The sequence below is a fragment of the Corvus moneduloides genome, chromosome 4 (assembly GCF_009650955.1).
Source record: "Corvus moneduloides isolate bCorMon1 chromosome 4, bCorMon1.pri, whole genome shotgun sequence".
Taxonomy (NCBI): domain Eukaryota; kingdom Metazoa; phylum Chordata; class Aves; order Passeriformes; family Corvidae; genus Corvus; species Corvus moneduloides.
Genome location: NC_045479.1, coordinates 59,681,747 through 59,700,375, shown reverse-complemented (window position 1 = coordinate 59,700,375; position 18,629 = coordinate 59,681,747).

The window sequence follows — 18,629 nt, the reverse complement described above, 5'->3', positions numbered from 1 at the left end:
TCCTCTGTGTCAGTCTGCGTGGACATGGACGCTGTTGTTTTGCATTTGGTTTCTTTCTCCTCTGTGTCAGTCTGCGTAGACATGGACGCTGTTGTCTTGCATCTGGGTTCTTTCTCCTCGGTGACAGTCTGCGTAGACATGGACGCTGTTGCTTTGCATTTGGTTCCTTTCTCCTCTGTGTCAGTCTGCGTAGGCATGGTGTTTGTTGCTCTGCTCTTTTTCCCTCCCTCATCCTGAGGATGCTGTGCCATAGCTCTGATTCTAAGCATGGTGTACATGGTGCAGGCTGTACAGAGAAGACAAAGCAGAACTGACAGCAAGTTTATGCCGTCTTTGACATCCAGAGGGAATTCAATATTTTCAAAAACTGCTGTGCCTGGCCTGAAAGGCTGGAAGAAACCACTCTCTACTCCTCCCACCAGGGGCTGGGTGCGATTGTTGAGGAGATCCCAGACATAGGAGCCCAGACTAGGACAGCCAAACAAAACTGAGTATATACTCCGAATGGTATTCATCGCCTCACAGGTTATTATGCTGTAGACATAATAAACCATTAAAGCAATTCTCATACCATTCCCTGGTTTTAACAGGAGTAATACTACAGGCAGGTAGTTCCCCATGTGAGGAAAAATATAGAGAGCAAGATACAGTACCCACATAGACAAGCTGAGCACCATGGTGAATAGGTTTCCGTTAACACAAAATTGTAATTCTGACTTTCTCTCAGAGCTGCCCCACGTTGGGCGCCAAATTATGTGCTAGTTTGAAAACAAACCAGTGGGAGGCACCAAGTCAGAATAACAATTTAATGGAAATTAAAGAAAAGGAGAAAAAAAAAAGGTAAAAGAAAACACTATCAAACTGACAGAGTCAAGGTACAACCTGACACCCTGTTAGGCAGGGTGGTGGTAGCAGTCTGGTAGAATGGTGGCTGCAGTCCTCTGAAGCAGTGATCCTGTAGTGAAACAGTCTGCTCTTCCTCTGGAAGTCCAGTGGTGGCTGTGTAGCTCCTGTCCTCTGGAAATCCAGTGGGAAGCCAGTCTCTCTGGTGTTCAGCCTCAGCTTATATCCACGATGGGATGCTTGGTTCCTCCCTCTGGGTGGAGCATCTCACAATGGGGTAACGAGTCATGAGGCAAAGTGTTGATTAGGCTCATTAACAGAAGATAGTCCGGAGGGAGTTATCTCTGAGTCAGGCGGCAGGACAATGATGGGCAATTAACAGAAAGATAGTCTGGGGGGAGGAGGCAAGGAAACACTGCCCCACCTGATTTCAACAGCTGATGGGGATGGTAATAGAATACACTGCAACCCAGGACACTGGGGTTTACCCAGAACTGTGTCCCACCACCATCTGTGGCAATCAGCCATGTGTGCATGCAGTGAGCCCTGAGACGCATCTCACGTGGCCTCAAGCTGCCAGGTGCCACAGAGCTTTCAAAAAGCAATGTCATGCTGGTGGATAGTAGTGGAAACATGGAGGAGGGTGATGGGACACAGCTTGAGAGGAACTATAAACATGACTGTGTGCTCGTGCAGAAAAACCCTGCTTTTTGAATGGTATGTAAAAGAGCACGGCAGCAATAACTCTGAGAAGGAAGAAAACTTAGGGAGTTATTGAGACAGGCTCTGCAGAGATTCATAACCCAGGAAACAGAGCAGACCTTTCATCACAAAGAAAAACAAAGTGCAAAGGATTTGTGAAGCACTAATAACACTGCTTTGAGATGATGTACTATAGAAAGTGTCTTTTCATTTGTGCACCAGAAATGGACAAAATTAATAGTGCAAAATACTGCAAAGTAGGTTGTCCATGTTCTGAATTGCTAAAATGGAAAATGTCAGATGAGGAGTGTTTCCAAGTCCTCAGAAAACTTACTAACCCAGAGGTGGAAGGAATGACTAATACCATAGCAAGAGCAATTGCATCTTTGAAGTAACACAAACACAGTGAGATTTGGCCACAGAGTATATCTGTCATAAGAGAGATGTTCTGTTCAGAGGCCAGCTCCCCATCATGCCTGGATGATGCAAGGAAAAATGTTTCAGGTAGCCCAACCACTCACTGCTTCCCTGGCTAACCCACCAGCCTGCCGTAGATCAGTGGGTGCTGACAGCTGAGCTGAGAGCAGCAAAGAGCCTGGCCTTCAGGCAGACCCTGCAGTGGGTGAGGAAACTCTTTTGGAGAGAGATCCAAGTGATTTAGCTTCTCAATGCTCAGAGCTGAAGCAAGATTTCATCAATATGCCTCCTTCAGGCAGGCACTTCTGTATCATTTCAGCAGTACAGAAGGAAGACTGAGCTCATTAGCTGGGCTGGAACTGATAAACTCCTCTACCAGGATGTACTCTTTTCAGTTACACACAGAAGAAATATCACCTGTCAAAGTATGTTTAGGTGCTGTGTGCTTTGAAGCCATCAGCATTAGCATGGATCTTATTCAAATCCTAGATAAACTGGGAGACCACATGCTTTATTCAATTGCAGAGGAATCTGATAAGGCCGTTTTCCTCCAGAAGTTAAAATAAGCCCTCAACCAAGACATATTCCTGCCAGTAAAAACTCGCCCCTACATACACTAGTCTTATTTGGGGAAACATTATTGAGGGGAAAAAATTTAAAATTACTTTTTGTATCATGTGAGTGGAATTGCCCATCAGTCTGCTTTCCCTGGATCACAGGAAGATGGCTGGGGCATTTACCATGTGTGACATGAGGAGGAGTCTGGTGTGGACCTGCCATATGAACTCACCGAAGATGGGGTTAAATCAAGCTTACAGCTGTGTCTTGGAGAGCCTGCAGTCTTGCCCTTGGAGAGCCTGCAGTCTTGCCCATGATCAAGTCCTCTTAAAAAAATGTCTGCACCCAAGGAGATGATGCAAACAAGCCATTGCAGATCATGCAATTACAATACTTGCCAAAGCATTTTTGGGGGTTGACCCAGCTCTTCAGCAGGAAGGACACAGAAAATTACTGTGTTTTTCAAAACCTTGGTTGCAGGGCATTGGCCATCTTAAACCAACTCATTCTTTACTGCTGTCCAGGATTTCCTCCTCTGCCCCACTCAGGTTTATGTGGTTAAAAATTAACCCTATCAAGCCACTTCTCGATGAGAGAAGCACATGAGCAGCTCCATGGGTGAGCAGGGAGGGTTGCACAGAGCCGAGGCAATGGAGAGCAGCTCAGGCCAGACTGGCCTCTGCCTTCTTCTGCTTGCAACTTCTCATTTTTCCAGGGCTGACGTGTGGGTTCACTACGGGTAGGATGATGTAGCCCTTACCAAGGGCTATCCAACAAATGAGGAAGGAGCACCCTCATAACTGTGCAGTAGAACTCCATGAGGTTGTTATGAAGCCTTTCTTGCATTAGCATGAAAAGCTTCTCTGGCTACGGCATAATTTTGCTGCCAAGCATCCCATCGTCACTTGCTAAGAAGTGTTTAAGTATTTCAACAATGTTTGTGACAACATCTGCCAGGCACAATTCAACTCAATCCCTTTTAATGATTCATTTTCATGAATTGTACATCTATTTTAAGTGCACTGCAGTTACTTGAGAGGCAGTAGTAATGAAAACTTAGCACTTTGGATTTCTTACACTGTCAGGGTAAGCATGAGATGTGGACCATTGCAGGCACCCAGGGTAAGTGCCTTTACAAGAGCTCTAGTATAATTTTTGGGAAATGATCCAGATTATTTATGGTATAATTAAAGGTATGGTATAATTAATTTGTAATTCTTCACTTGCAGTGCAATTCTCCTTTTGATTAGTAAATATGCAATGCTTAAGTGCTATTATAGAAAAATATATTTATCATCAGACAGAGGGGTTGTCATCATTAAGTACATAATTACAGATCTATAATTATAAGAAAGGCTATGTAGGCAATGTCTAGAGACACAGACATCTTTAAAAGACACCATTATAATTTGTGCTCTCACGGGGCACAAGCAGCTGAAACATGTACCTTTGAGTGCCTGGCAAAGTGCTGTGTGCACATCAGGAGCAGGGGGCAGCCCACAGCACACAGCTGTGGTTCAGCTCCCCGAGACACCCACCTTCTCCAGCAGTCCTGCCCTTGATTTAATTCACAGGTTTAAGCTGTGAAAGAGGCTTTAAACAGAATGGCAGAAAAAGAGGACAAGTCTGCTTGGAGAACTCACCTCGTAGGTCATGCAGTGATTTACATTCTACACCAGGGAAACAAAATTGATGCAAAGTTCTTCTTCTCAAGGAAGGCCACATATCAGAGCAACTTTGCCCTTCTTCTAGAGAGCCGTAGATCATCACAAGACATACAAAACAGTAGAAAATCAAGCTTTGACTGTTTTGTTTAAATCCTCAGGGGCACACTTTTTTCCTCTGTCAGGTGGTTATTGAAGGTGAGCTGCAGAGCATGGGTCAGATAGTTGAGGTAAAATGTCAGGTGCCAGACACTCCTTCAGCATGTGACACTGAAATGCCTCCCTACTCCCTTTGGCTGCATACACTTTGGGACTGGCTTAGTTCATGCTGCTCGTACAGCTGTATAATAACCTACTCCAGCCATTTACCCCTGAAAATTGGACTTCTGACACTTTAAAAAAAACCCCAAACATTAAAATGTGGAAACATAGGTGTAAGAGGATTTCCAGAAAACAGGCTCTAGCTGGTCTCCTAAGCCTTCCAGAGATTTCTGATACTTCTTTTAAACATTTTCCCCATCCAGCCCTGCTGTTTGCAAGGAAGCAGGGATAAAGGCCATAAATAAAGTCTGTGGTGTGTGATCTGCATTTTGAGCTGGAAGCTATTGCTCTGGCACAAAGAATCATAGATAATATTGCAGAGTGCTGTGTGTGTGACTAATGGTAACAGATGTGCTTACTCCCCTGATTTTGCAGAACGCAGAATTCCTGAGAATGTTTATGTAGAATTGGAAATGATTGACTTCTATGCAAACTTTCTAACTGGGCTTCTCCAATGTGTCCTGAAGTAGACAAGAAGTATTTGTTCTTCTATCACAAGTGTTCCATCTAGATAGAAAATTTTCAAATGTTTATCAAAAATAAATTCTCATTTACTATCTACTTTTCAAAGCAAATTAGTTGAGCTGCCTTGCAAGTTCCAAATGATACACCTCACTTAAAGTACAGTGCTGCAAAAATGTCACCCTGAGGGGAAAGCCATAAATGTTCCCAGCAATGACCAGCTGGAGGTTCCTTTTTTAGGCCAGCCTCTTGCAATAAAAAAGTCAGTCTTTGCTTTTATGCACATCATATGAGACATTTCCCAAGTAGTGGGAATTAGACTAAATGTCCAATAAATATTTAAAATTAAGTCAAGCAGCCCTGCCAAAGTGTGGGCAGGGGAAGCAGCCACTGCAGGAGCAGATCATCTCTACCCCAGTGGAGCTGCAAGAGCACAGGGTGGCCAGGAAAGCCAAGGGCTTGATCTGCAGCAGATCTCCCCCAATGGAGGCTGCAAAGAAGCCACTATAAATTCCCGTTGCCTGCTTGTGTCTCTGCCCAAGGAAAATCTGTAGTGCTGCAACTCTCTGATGTTGGTGCCAGAAAAGCTTTCACCTGCAGCACTTGGTTCTCTGCCAGCCAAAACAGGCGTTGCCCACCATGCTCCAGTGCTGATGAAGTGACCCCGACAGCTCCGGGAGGGGCTGTGCAGTCCAGGCTCCCCAGCCATCCTCTGCACCTCCCCGGTGTCTTGCTGGAATTGGGGAAGATCATTACTTCACCATCTGAAATGCCAAACAAATATGCTTTAATTGGATTCAGTGTTGATCATAATATTGATTTAAATTGGAAGATAGCCGATGCGTCTCTGTTCATAGAAGCAAAACATATTTGGATGAAGAGGAGTCATTTGCAGCTTCCCACAGGAGAATAATTCTAGTTATAAGTGATGCTTGCCAAAATGCATTAGCTGGCATTATAGATGAAGGAGATAAATTAATATAATGATTACCTTTTTTAAAAGTTAATGCATTTATCTAGGGCTTGCAGGAAGCCTAGTGCAAATGAGCTCAGAGATAGTCCTCAGTCAAATCCTTATAGCAAGAGAATGTCCCTAGTTGTAGGATATGCCTTAACAGTTGTGGGGCTTTAAAATTATTTTTCTTTCTAGGGCTATATTTAGGAGTATGTAAGAAGTAGAGCCAAATCCTACTTTACTAATTTTAAGTGTGAAAAAATTAGGTGCAGTTACTACTGATACATGTTAATACAATGGTCTGGAAATTATGGGTCAGTAAGAAGGGACCGGTTTCTCCCACATAATATTAATAAGCAAAACAAGTACATTCTCAATACTGATCTTATGGGAATACAAACTCTGACATTGCAGCTATAAATTCAATATGGTCTTTTTACAGGTCAACACAGAGTACATTTCCTGTTTATTTTATTAATTAGTTTCATATGTTCTGGAAATCAAGATATGCAGTCATCTGGCTTTTGATGTCAGACAAAGCCTGAAAAAAACCTTCTGATATTTCCTTAGTTCCACCTCTTCATTTAAATTAAGTGCAATTTAAATAGCATCTGAAATAAAGGTATGGCATTGGCTGGGTGTAGAACATGATTCATAAGCCTTTCACAAACAGCAGGGAAATAACAGCTATTCTGACTGCTATTGCATATATTTTTGGCCTTAAAAGCCCATATACCGTGTCAGTTAATAGTATCAATTTGAGCCAAAAATAACTGTCACTTTTCCATTTTTAATTACTACATCTGTTACCCCACGTAATCTTGGCATAATAAGACAATTGGACATTTCCAAAAATAATCCCACGAATTATTTCCAGGCTCTGGACTGAACTGCCACTGCATAGCTGAAACATAGACCCCCCGAAGGATTTGCAGCAGTGAACAATGCTTTTTCTTGCACACAAATGTTTGTAGTGAATTGCCAGACGTTTTTCTAACTAAAGGTGCCTTTCTGGCATCCCTAATTTGACTCAGTCAGCAGTGCTGCTCTGGTCCCCGAGGGGAGGTGGGATAGGAGCTGGCGATGTGCCTGGGCAGCTCCTGGAGGCAGACCCATGGCATGGCATCCTTTGCTAAACAGATGCATTAATGGCACCAACAGGGCTGCTCAGCCCTTGCCCTGCTCCCCAGCAGCAAATGGTTGCATTTTTTGGAAGGGGTCGTATCCTGAAGTGCAAAAGGCCTCTTCAGATGAGTGACACTGGGTGCACATGAAGCTGGGCTGGAAAAGCTGATGGGACAACAGGCACCAACAAGTCCAACCTGCCCTGAGGTCGCACCTGACCATGAAGGGGTGCAGGCAACTGCCTCATTCTCCAATCTGCTGTGGGAGAGCCCAGGAGACCTGGCAAAGGCAGAGAGAGAAATGCAAACCCTTGGGCTGGCATCGCAGCCACATCTAGCAACCTGTAGCAAGGCAGCATCGAAATGCTACACATGACAGCAGCACAGGCACTCCTCACCACTGCCAGACAGACAGACTGTGTATATGGCATCTTGCCTGTGCTTGGGTGGGTGGTGAAAACAAATGCCAAATTTTAGCACAGCACTAGGCTAGGGAGAGAAGAATTCATAACAAAAAGCATCAATTCAGAGGGCTCCTCTGATTCCTCTACAGCATTGCTATTGAAGTTTCTTCTTTTCAAGGAAAACTTAGAAAGCCTTTTCCTTTGGTTTTCAGCACATGAAGGCATGGCAGAGTATGTGGGAAGGGCAATGGCTGTCTTTCCTGGCAACTCGAAATCTATTAAACAGTACTGTAACACTTTCTAAGTTTAGTTTATCAGTAGTTTCTGGGGCCTCCTTAGGTATTCAAGTAATTTTAAATGAAAAAATTCCTAGAGTAATTTATGGCACTTGCTTTTTGTTTTCATCTGCCTTGGAGTTTTTTGGAAGTTAATAAAATCAACCTGCATATATCAGTAATTGTGTTTACAGAAAGCTAGGCTGTAAATTCAGATTTCTAGCTTAATATTCTGTCTTCAATTGCTCATTATCCATCTGAAGCATTTTATTTTTGCTGGAAACTTCAAATAAATTCATAGATTTATCTGCACCTATCAAATATTTTAGATGAAATGTTTATTTTCCCTGCTTTTAGTAGAATAAAGTCTGTGGCAGATGCTGGAAGCTGGTTTTTGAGATGTAGCAGAGTAGAAGCAATGACAGGGGAGAGGAAGCAAAAGATTGAGAGCATGGGGAAGGACAGACTGAGCTTTGTTCAAATAACTGGCTCCCAATGGCAAAAAAAATAAAAGCACAACTCTCTTGCTGACAATTCAGTGGTAAAAGCTTTGAGAGATTTGTACTTTTGTGTAATCTTGATGGAGGTGCCTGTGTGCTGAAACCAGCTGAATTAAACGGCCATATTCTTCACAAGAGCATCACAGCTGTATCTTTTGCTGAATAGAGAACTGTAATAAGTCGATGTTGGATTTGAATGGGCTTTGGTAAGGTGGCAACATCAAAAGAAAAGAAAGCATCCACTGGGAATCAAGGCTAGTATATCTGACCCCAATATTGCTTTTATAAATGTTCTCCAAAACTTCTCATCTTGATTTGCAGCAATTTGAAAGCTGCATTTTTGATTCATCAAATGAAATTATCAGAAGGAAACTACTTCAGATAAATATACCACTTGAAATGTTGATGAGGGCATTTCTGGTATTCAGGGAGCATTTCAATCAGCAGTGAAAAACATACCCCTTTTGGGTATATATAGGAAAGATTACAAAACTCCCCTATCGTGGCATATCAAAAAGACAACTAATTTATATTGGATCATCTTTGACAGTATCAGCAATGAGATACTGGAGATTAGCTGGAACAACATATTTGATACATGCTACAGGCTGTGTCTATTTCAAGAGAATATCTTTTAAAAAATAAGGATGCATTACGGAAAAAAGATGTTCAAAAAACTCATTCGTTTTGAGCTCCAATGATCACCTGCTACACCACAGAGTAGATGACTGAACTATGCCATGGGCCACACCCTGGCCCCCTCAAAGCCCAGGGGAGTTCTGCAACTCATTCAGTGAACCAGAGAAAAACCCTAATTCTCTTGTTCAGGCAAGGCTGTGGCAGGGCTGGGGACCAGGCCCCAACAGCATTGCTGGGACACGGACTGGTGGCTCTGGACTGTGCTGCAATGGGATCCCAGGCCATGGGCAGGGTGGGCAGGGACACGAGTGTCCTCGGGACTGTGACACATTCTCGAAGACTCTGCCTGTCACCACAAGATACAAAAATGGGATAGAAAACTTAATCTTCTGCTTTTATATAGGAACCATATAGGAAGCAGTGTGCATCCTTACCTGCAGGACATGAAGAAGTATAGAGGATTATGGAGGATTTTGAAGTGATGCTACCTGGTTATCTCCCTTTTCCTTCACCAGGCAATCCCTTTTTAAGTTACTACATTTCATTGATGCATCATCACAATTCTGTTCTTGCCTAAATCTGATCTTGTGTGTACCCAGCTGTTCCTTTTCTTCCTTCTGACTGTGCTGTTTGATCCATTTCTCTGATAGTTCAAACTACAGAGTCCTTTGTAACATCTGAGCTGGAAGTGTGTCTGCTCACAGAAAGTCGTTCCCAGGATGTATCCATCCCTGTAAGCTGTTTGGTTTTTCTCTTTACTTGTTAGTCTAGTTAAGAAGGATTTCTTTGTCTGTTACTTTTCCAGAGGTGCATAATGGTTACTAATCCTCATCTGTTTCCTACATGGAAAAACAATAAGACTTGATAGCTACACATTGCTTCTGTGCCCTTTGAGAGGAGACCAGGGAGCCTAGGCAGGCTGGTCCTTCTGCTACAAAATAGTTTCTCAAGTCATTGACAATGACTCTGGGAGAAACCAGAGCTTAGAAATGAAACACATTAATAAGCAGCATAGAAAGCAGGGGATTCTTGATACAATGAAATCACTGATATAATTAAGATATTTTTCTCGGTGACATTTCCCACATTTTGTCCAATGGGAAATAAATTAATCTAAAAGATTTTTTTAAAAAAAAGCCCCTAACTAATGGTCTGAGGCATAAGAAAACAATTATTTTTATTTTAAATTGTTTAAAGAAATTGAGAACTCAAAAGTTCAAATATTCTTTAAAGCACTAAACTTCTTTATCCATCCTCACTGAGGACCTACAGTATAAATACTCTGATTACTCAAGGATAGCATTTGTTTTTCTGGGAGCAGTGATGCGTTAAGAGGCCTCCCAGAAACAGAGACTGGACAGGAGTAAAAGAATAAAATAGGTTTTTATTTGAAAGGCCTTCAAAGGTACACCCTGGGAGCCACAGGCTGTTGCCAAAAATGGACCCCAAGATGGACAACAGGTCATGAGTTCTTCACACCTTTATAGGTTTGGTTCATTTGCGTATCAGTTAATTCTCCAATTAAAACTTCAGTTCAATGATGTAATTTCCCCCCCCCCCCCGGCCCCCTTAGAAGCTCTTTGGATTATACTTCTTGGGCCTAGGACAGTCTGGGTGACCTTGGAGAGCAGGCCCAGAGAGGCTTTGTTATGTCTACCTAAGCATGAGAGAGCAGAAATTAGCAAGCTACAAGAAACCTCAGAGTTACACACTAAGCAGTACAGAATCAGGAAAATATAAGTTAAAACCTAGGCATCAGCAGGGCTATGGAAGACATAAATAATACAGCCCATTACAGTGTCTGTTGTAGTGGAATGAGACTGAATGGTGCAAACATTGACATGTACAGTATATATTTCCTGGTCTTTTCACCTCCTCAGCTTCTACATGGATTGTGTCACAAATGAATAATACTTGCTAGACTGGTTGACCCCAGAAATACGGTGGTCTTCCTTTTTGCATTATGCTTCATTCCACCTGCAGTTTTTCTTTGCTTTCTCTCACTCTTTTTTTCTTATTTTTTTCTTTTTTTTTCTTTTTTTTTCTTTTTTTTTTTTCTTTTTTTTTTTTTTTTTTAGTGAGTTAGTTGGCTGAACTCCATTTTGGCTTGTGTCTGTGAAAGCACCAGTGCATTTTCCCTCCGAGACAATGTCACTGCTCACCCATTCAGCCAGATTGGTGATTCAGTGCCATCATACTACAAATGTTGCACAAATTACTCTACTCAGAAATAGTTAATGTCAAGAGAAACACGGATGGGAGCTTTGAAGTCTCTTGTCATGGTCTGGGCTGATGGACAAAATTTCTGACAAAATATTTCATTTTCTCAGAGAATGATGATTGTTGAGGTTTCAAATTTGTTTTTCATTAAATTGCAGAGAAGTTCCACATATTTAAAGGTGTGATGGTTCTAGTAAAGGAGCTGTGTAATACTATCACTGTTAACATAAAATAATTAAATGGAGGTGCTACTAGATACCAGTGTGATTAAACTCTATTATTACTAATATCAAGAGATCTAAATCCAGTTTTAGAGGCAGCTGGACTAGACTGCCCTTGGACTAGATGTCTCCATCTGAGTGCTAAGACTCATCTTCCTGGTCACCTATTCCAACAAAAAGAGTCCTCCAGAGTTTAGGTAGAAGAGAAGGAAATTAAGGCCAATAAAAAGAGAGGAGGGAAACTAATACAAGGAAAGGACCTACTATCAAAATGCTGATTGTCAGTCCATTCAAATGGCACTTTCAATGGGGCAAATCGAGTTAAATTAGTCCACCTTGTCGCATGTTCCAAAAGTAAATCCAAGTATAATTTTAAGATTTCTTGGACAGATTGCATAGACAGTTTTTTGAACATGTTTCAAAACAAGGCACAGAGTGTAAAGTCCATGAAATCTTTGCATTGTCTACAAACATGCTGAAAGGAACCCTTTCCTTCTATAGAAACACGCTTGTAGTGTTACATGCCCACTGGCTAATCTAAAAAGTACTTGTAAAAAAACTCCAGAAAATCTTGGAACTAGTAGAGTCTGGGATGTGAAGCTACTCCCATTGTCACTGAGAGCCCCAAGCAGCACAAGCACCTGTGGCTCTTTGGGAGAAAATTCACCATAGGGATCAGGACATGGAAATTTTCATGACTCTCCTCTTCTCTTGTACACCCAGGGGCAGCCAGATATTTGTAAGAATATGCACCAAGTGCAGCTATGCAGAGAAATGTGCAAAATGTAGCACACAGAGGTGTTGAAAGTGCTACATGAGCAGGGTGAAACATGGACACTGTAGTCGTGTGCTCTGCAAGGTCTGCAGTGCCAGAATATTGGAGTCAGCTCAGAAACCACATTTCAGAAGGATCTGGTAAACCCGACAGCTTCCAGTGACAAATGGCATCCTTTTGGGAGCAAATACCCTGCTCTGAGTCCCCAAGTAAAATGCTAAGTGATCTGCTTTAGAGCATTTTTAGTAGAACAGACTCTTATGAGGAGATGCTGAGCAAGTAGGGAGGGAATGTGAGGGAATGGAAGGACCACATGTTTCTGTCTGACACAGAGATGTAAATAGCTTGTTACAGCAGTCTTGAGCTGAGTGATTAAGCCCATGTTAAAAACTGTGATTTGTAAACAGATGGCTTTACAACCCTGCTGCTGCTGCTTGCAAATAAACACCACCAAGTTCCAACATCAGCAGAAATAAGTTCTTCTGGTCTTCTTAATTGAAGACCTTCACTAGAATAACAGCAAATGGCCTATTGGTATATTCAGTCTTTCTTACCCATATTGCTTAGAAATCTGAAGCCATCCTTCAATTTGTTCATGTTTTACGAGTTGACATGCAGCCTTTGACTCTAACTGGAAGAGATGTGCTTCACTACAGATCAAAGAAAAGCTGGTTTCAGAATGCTTATTTTAGATTTGCAACCACAGGCTCAACTAGAGCAAACAAGAGCAGGAGGAGTGGCTTCTAGCCAGCCGTGTAGTAGGGATCTTCTCCAGAGCAGTCGGCTGAGCATCGAAATGAGGCGACATGTAGTACCACTACAATAAAGGCAGCCAAATATTCTCGTGACCCAGACAGATGGTCTTAGAAAAAGATCTATGTATATTTGAGCACACTTCAGAAATTCAGAATTTGGAATTTGTTGGGGTTCATTTAAACACATGTAACTAAATCCCTGGCCAAAGCTGATCTGACTTCTTAGGCTTGCAGGAGGGACAGTGTCATTCCCAAATTCAGGCTGATCTCTGCTATATCCCTCTTCTCTTTTTCATCAAACTCTTACAGTAAAATGGCACTTTCAAATTTTATAATAATCCAGAAATGCACTCACTGACCTGAGTGCCCCGAATGCCCCTGAAGAGGGCTCACCTGTCACCAGTGGCCACATCAGACCACACCAACACAAGCTTTCCATCTCCTTCCCTGGCTTGGGACGTCAAAGACAGAGAGCATGAAACCCCTCTAACTGTGCTGTAAACTAAGACAAGGTCTTGACTCATTTTCCCAGGTAGATGTTCTTCCTGACCTATTTCTCCTGTCACTTTACTGTACCATCATAGTTTCAGGCTGGCGCCTGGGGTCGTGGCTGTGCTCCAATCTCAGTGAACAACCTTTAAAAGCAAAGTGGCTTGAGTGCCAACATCAACACAGACTTATTTTATTAGTCTGTATAAACTGTCTGACTCTATTTAAAACTCAATTTGGCAAGACCTATGGACAACAGGCATGCTGGCATGGGGAAATAATTTAAAAACACACCTTCTCTGCTCTGCTTCTTTCACCCAAAAATCCTGCTCCAGAAAAGCTCCTGCATCACTCCCTTGTCCTCATGCAGCAAAGCCAACGTGGTCCTCAGGGCACTGGGATGAAGGCCAGGAAGGACTTTCAGTTCATGTGGCCCGAGGAGAGGACAGTGCCCTCCCCCATGGCAGTCAGGGCCTCGCAGGAGGTACCCCCGTGGCAGGAGCCCCACTACAGGGTATGGGCTGCACCTCCTGTGCCTGAGGGGGAATCAGGGTGCTCGGCAGGTAAATGCTCACGAGCAGGAATACTAAAATGAAACACAAACTCCTCTCTTCATCCTTATTGCAAAGATGAGAAAACAGAGATAAAAAATCAGGTCACCCTGAAAAACTCCCAACCTTAATCACACATTCTCATCAAATATATTTCCCTCCACTTCATGCTTTTAAAAATAGCTCTGGGAATGTGGTTTTTAAGTGTTGTAGAGACGATGACACAATACAACACAGGGCACTTTTTCTACTGTTTTATGGATGATTAAAATAGAAGATCCAAAGTACTACTTACTGTAAGACTAATCTTCCACACAAAGACTATCTGTCTCTCTTCTCCCAAAAGTGAATTACAGGCTTGGTTACTAAAATAGTGAATCAATTTGCAGACACCAAAGTCATTGACGACTTTGCAATCTTCTAACCCTGATAGGTTATAATGCATATATATAGACTCCCAATTACTAGGCAGCATTTATATGTGAATCCATGCTTCTTGCAAGTATTTGTTATTTTATATTAGGAATACAATATTTGGAGTTACCAAAGTCATCCTCTGGGATCCTGATGATATTGACAAATTCTTTATTATTTTGGGGAAGCTGTGCTCTATAAAAAAAGGATGCTTCGGCAAAGTTTTGGGATACATTATAGTAAAGAGAAGTTATAGTTTCGAAAGAGAAATAAAAATGAAAACACAATTAGTTTTCAATTACAGCACATGTACTATATTGTACTATGATTGGTACTAGATTTAAGGGTCAACACAAGAACTTGCAATAAAACACATAAATTAGAATTAGATATGGTTTGAGCCTGACACAGCAATTTCCTTTGAGCCCTTACAGGTGAGCCTTCAGCAAAGTGATTCTAATGGATGCTCACATCATTAACAGTGAAACTGTAGGACTTTGTTGACCACTGTGTCACTATCAGCTTCAATTACAATAATTTGTCTCCAGCCAGGTGGATCAAAATCTAAGTGATTTTAGTAACCAAAGTCTGAGTAAGAGTATACTCTTTTGTTTGAAATCCAATGGGATCAGAAAGCTCTTTATCTCCAAGCTGCGTAGTCACTTATTTGTGAGAGATGGATGTACTTGGAACAGCTCCTCATACAATCATATGTCTAATATCCTGTGACATCCCACCCTTAAGGAGAAGGAAGCTCCTGACATTAGCAGATGCTCACTTGAAAAAAAAAAGAAGACAAAAGTCAGAGGATCTGCAAAACTTACAGAGTTTTATTAGTATATTACACACTTGCCATGGAAATTGGTATAAATTAGTCCTTTTTCTTATAGTATAAGCACACATCCAGCTATCAGTGTTTGAGACATACACACCAGCCCATCATCTTCTGGGCTTCTGCAGTATCAAAGGAGGAACTAAACACAAGGAGAAAGGTAAAATACCATTTTACTGTAATTTCAAGGAACCTGGTATCTATTGAACAATTTATTTAAAAAAAACAAACCAAAGCTTTCGGAAACCATTTAAGTCATCATCTGTTACCTCTCCCTGGATTCTGACCACAAGAATGTGACAGACTTATTTTCTTTGCATCTTGTTTAATTAACATGCCTTTGGAGGAGCAACGGCAGTGGCAGCAGGTACCACCCCTGACAGTCACTGAATTTCAATAAACATTTTCTGTCCTCCTGCAGACAGGCTTTATCTGACAAGTGATTCTTCACAGCTGACTAATATGCCTTGGGTCATGTTCATGGTTAGCACAGATACTTGCAGTGCAGATATGACTTACTACAACATGTGCCACTTGTAATTTTGTAATGAAAAATCTCATACTCGCCAAGAGAAGGGAAAAAAAGAAACAAGCAACAGCTTTATAAAGGAACATCTTTCAAGATGTTCTGCCTAGACGATACCTAATTCCAAGCATACCAGCATTTTATTTTCATTTGGACAGAAAATTGTTACTTTTTGAGGCAGGAATGCTTTGTGTTATAGAAATGCTATAAATCAAATGCAGTAAGTTTCTAACAGTAAGACACTCAAGAAATCCTGGGTATTTAAGAGCCACACAGCCCTATTTGCAATGAACTGAAAAATTAAAATGACAGAGTCAGTGCTAAGGTCTCAGCTTTTTCCTTATTATCCATGTTGTACAGTAATATGTGAGGTGAAGAACAAAAAATGTCATTGTTTGAATCAGGAACTCTCAGCACTGTGGCTTTCATCAGTAGGTCACCTACCTGCTCTCAGGTTTAAAACTGTCAGCAATTATTTTAAGTTTCCATGAAGGAAAAGGAGCAAATTTGGCACAGTCAGAAAAGCAAAAGCTGATGGGAGCTCAGCTCTTCAAGAAATACAGAAAGTATTGCAATAGTTGCCTTGAATTCTTGAGCCCCTCATGGCACCACCACTCACTCCTGTGAAGGAGCTCTTCAGACGGAAGGAAGCAGCCAGCTTACCAGGTATCTGGAAACTGAAAGATTTCTGTTGATAAATACATAGTACTCAGGCTTTTCTTCTTCATCCACCCACTTTAGGTTCTTCTTTTTCTAGAAGATATATTTTTATTTATGTATTATTTGCAAATTATGTATTTAATTTGAACAATAAAGGGACGGTTTAATAGGAGCAGTAGGAATTTGAGTATATTGACTCTCCTTGTCCCAAGGAGAATAAATTCCCAAGGGGAATAAATCCAATCTGTGTTCTATGATTGAAGCCAAAATATAAAGGTTAATTTTTTTCTTTTAAAGAAAAATCTCTTTATAATTAATGATAAAATATTAATCTTCAGTTTAATATTTTTCCTTCCATGAGGACTTGCGTTTTCTTAAATAGCTACAAAGAAAGGAGACTATCCAATACATTTCCTTCAAAAAACACTGGTTGTAATTTTTTGTTCAGTTATGTATATTGGAAATATATTTATCCAAAGCAATTTCTAAGTATTACAAAATAAAGTATAGATCAAGAGGACAAGACTGGTTCTATGTAAATAACTCACCATCTGCTTATAAAAAACTTTGTAAAAAGCCATGAGATGCAGGGAGAAAATAAAGGCAATACACACAAAATCAGAAAAACATCCTTATCCAGTAAGAGGAAAGCCAATGACACTAGTTTGTCACATATCACAGACAAAATTCAAAATGAAGAAAGTGACTTGAAATTAAAGAAAAAAGCTATTCATGAGTGCCACTCGACCACTATCACCAGCTGCACTCATGCATTTTGAAGGACATCAAGCTCTAATGAGCCACCAGAGAACCCGTCTCAACAGCAGAAACCAATGTAAGTTCTTTCAGTGTTTGAGAGGGAAACTCATGTACATAGAAAACAGTGAAAAGTGTATTTTATTCTGTAGTCACATGTCTAGTAAAAAATATTCTTTCATGCATCATCTCATCCACTCTCCACTACATTGAATGGGAACCACATGATGAAAAATACAGGACAAAGCAAGGGTTTTATAAGGTGAACTGTTTTCCATATCTATTTCAGTTCTAACAAAACTTCATTTAGTGTATCCTTGAGTACAAGAAATTAAGAAACACCACGGAAATTGTCTTTTCCTTTGTTTGTTTATCTCACAACTTCTGAAGCCCGAATCATACATCTTAAGTGCAGGTCTGCATTTGTGCCTTTCAAAACATCTTCCATGGGTGAATTAGGGACACAATTTATATTAGCCTAAATAAGAACCAAATAGTTTATAAGTTTAGGAAACATCAAAAAACAACCCTTGGCTTTTGGGTTGCTGAAGACCCATCCATTCCCAGGTTGAGCAGATGCTGATGCTTCAACCTCTCAGAGGAGGAGGCCAGGCTGGGCCAACAACTGACATCTAATTTTATGGCTATCTTTATTGCTTCTTGAAGGTAGAACAACACAGTCTGCTGAGCTTAGAGCTTTGTTACATTATCTCAGGACAAGGCAAAAGGGCTGTCAGCTCACCCCAGCTAAAAAGGATCAATCATTTGAAGAGGCTCTACTAGGAAAATCAAGACAAGCAGAACTCCCACACTGCAAATTTGCTTCTGACAGCCAGGGAAGGATTATCACACACTCCTCCTTTTGCCAGGCCAGTCTTTTTGGTGCCATCCCATCAAGCCAATGGTTAAGTACAGCCTACACTTACATCTCTTGAAATCCTTGCTTAAATGAACAATGAGTTTTGGTTTTTGGCAGCAAGAATGAGATAAAGAAACAGTCATGAGCATGCCAGGGTGGCTGGGACAAAGCCAGCTACAACTGTGGACAGTCTGTGACACATGCTTACATGGAGAAGAGAGGTTCCTTCACAAAAGGAAGAACAGCCAAGCAAAAAGAAATACAGCCTCTGGTGGGAGGAATGGGATCATTCACCCTAGAAAGGGATGAAAGTGGAGGCTGAGGGGCCTTTATGGAATTCATTCCTGGCCTAAGCTTCCTGCAAATGCACACAGCACTACTTTTATCTTTTTTCTCCATGCAATGTACCAGGAACACCCTTCAGTTTATTCTTTTATTTGTTATCAAAATACAGAAGTCCTAGTGAAGGTTCAAAGAAAAATATCAGATTTATAAAGGTATTTAGAATGATAAAAATGCAGATGAACACATGAACAAGTAGATCCACCTTTTCAGATTTGGTGCACGGCTGCTTTCTACCTTAGATGAGCTGACAACAGAAAATCTGTCACAAGATATCTTTTCACCTTTGTATTTCCTTGTATTGTTCCATTGTTGTAAATATCAAATGGTGGTTTTACCAAAAAAAAAAAGTAGTCACTGCCCTG